Here is a 2,246-nt window from a genome sequence, read left to right on the forward strand (position 1 = left end):
TTTTCGCAAAAAGGGTTTTTGGGAGGATCAAAGCATTACGTGTCACCCCATAATTAAAATCCTTACCACATTTCTCTAGCCACCTCATAATCTCTCTCTTCCGTCTCAAACCCTAGACGACCTTTCTCTTCTCTCTCTGTAACCCGAACAACAAACGGCGCCACAAAAGATCCTTCCCTCACTGATTCTGCACCGACATCGGGTGTCGATACAGTAATTCTGAACTCGTAACGACCGGCGAAACAGGTTTCTATTTTCTGAACTCTAGCTCCTTCACCCTTTTTTTTTTTTTTTTTTTTTCTGATGCTTTGATACACACCCAAATTACAGTGAAAAAGAAGAGAAAGGTTTTGTTTAGATAGAAAATACAGAGGGTGGCATAGATCGGTTCTCCAACCTTCTGAAGGTAATCTTTCCAAGCATTGAAAGGATTTGTGTATATATGTATTTGTATGTCTCTGTGTGTTTTTGTCTTCAATTTTGTGTGTTTAATTTGAACGCCCATTTAAAGCTTAAATGTTTGATTTCCTACCATCGCAACCTTCAATTTCTCCTAACTCAACTGATTGATAATTGATTAATCTAGTGACAATGAATAAAACAGTAAACAGATCATTTTTTTAATTCTGATATCATGAATTAGAAATACGGAAAAAGAGAGTTGATAGAAATTAATTGGGATATTTTGGTTTTACATGCTTTTTTTTGTCATTTATTTTATTTTTATTATTTTTAAATTAGTTTTATTGAAGCAGGGATACAAAAATATAAAAAAGAGGGATAATAATCAATTTTCAGTTTTTGCTCTTCCTTTAAATGTGCCAAACGTCTTTGTAAATTAGTAAAATTGGGATGTGGAAGGTTATTGTTTTATTGGCTAAGGGCTCAGTGGCTAAATAAAGCCACCCAAATCACAGGGAATGTTTCTCTAGCTCAAGATTTCATATTAATTAGTACTGAATGTTACCTCTAGAAACAGATTTCACTTCTCTTATTGAGGTCAAACTGTGACCTACATGCTTGTGTTAATTCAATTGTAAATATTGAAGTTTGTGTTCTCTTAGTCACTTTAGTAGGTTTGATTATTTTCATTCGAGTAAATGATCTTATGAGTTTATTTTAGTAAATCATGATTGTAGAAAATTCTATATGAGATAATGGTACTTCTATATGTTTAAGTAATTTCTGTTGTAATTATACCCATCTTCATCTTTTTCAGGTCTGAAGGCAAAGTTTTAGTCATCAAGTATGCATAAGAAAAATAGCCCGAGTCATAAGAAAAGTTGCTTCCAACTTCAAGGCTGGATCAGAGAATTTATAATTTTTGAAAAATCCTTTTATTTTTTTAGTTTTGGTTTCTATTTTATTCTGGCAAAGATAAAAGCTTTTTTATTCATAAAATAGAGTTAAGATATACAATCACATTCAATTGATTTACAAACTATTGAGGAAAATAGTCAATCAAATTTGCATGCAGTTTATTATGTAGAACTGTTCTTTTAACTAACTCGTACATTGTTTGATCTTGGACTTGGAACATGGTTTTACATATAAGCCTCTTGCTGATGCAATATGGAGGAAAATCTATAAAGCACATGTATCAACTAATTCTTCTTGAATTGCATTAAGAATTGCCAAAGTATCACTTTCAATTACTGCTTACATTGTTATTCTAAATTTTAATGACTTTGGCATTCAAGCATATGTTTATCACTTTCAAATACTGATTACATTGGTATTCTGTTGGTATTGCTTGTTATCTGGATTTTAGCTTTGCACTCACTTATTCTGTTTGATGGTTATACATTCATTTGTTTGATAATGCAGGACAATATGATGACCCAATCATCATTAGAGGCATTCGATAACTTGGATGCGAGGGAGTCTTATCATTGAACTGAAGGCAATTCTGAATAGTATGTTGGAGTATCAAAGGTTGTCTTTTCAATTCATGTCCACACAGTTCGGTGCATATCGACCCTTGTTTTGCAGCAGCAACAACTTTATAGACCCTTTGGCAGCCATTTAAATACTTTGCAGCCACTGATGCTTGGCCTGTTTGCTCCAAACTCACCATTTCAAACTCATCCACCAACATTTTGATGATTAATCTTTTATTATTACAAGAATGTATTTCAAATATTGATGTCTAGATACTATGTTATTTGGTACTTATTTGAGTACAATTGATGTAAATGCGATTTGTACATTGTTTTTTTAAGTAATGGTCATTAAAATTTAGCTTC

The 2,246-nt window shown here is 32.4% G+C and overlaps 1 long non-coding RNA gene across 1 annotated transcript; it reads left to right on the forward strand.

Annotated features, from left to right (window-relative positions):
- Positions 1 to 2,246, forward strand: LOC132285836 (uncharacterized). The gene is made up of 3 exons (XR_009472619.1): positions 1 to 246; positions 331 to 406; positions 1,828 to 2,246. It is a non-coding gene; the product is annotated as an uncharacterized LOC132285836 (long non-coding RNA).

This window comes from Cornus florida, unplaced genomic scaffold (assembly GCF_030987335.1).
Source record: "Cornus florida cultivar Cherokee Brave unplaced genomic scaffold, ASM3098733v1 CherokeeBrave_3.0.0_Hap2_Chr11, whole genome shotgun sequence".
Lineage (NCBI taxonomy): Eukaryota > Viridiplantae > Streptophyta > Magnoliopsida > Cornales > Cornaceae > Cornus > Cornus florida.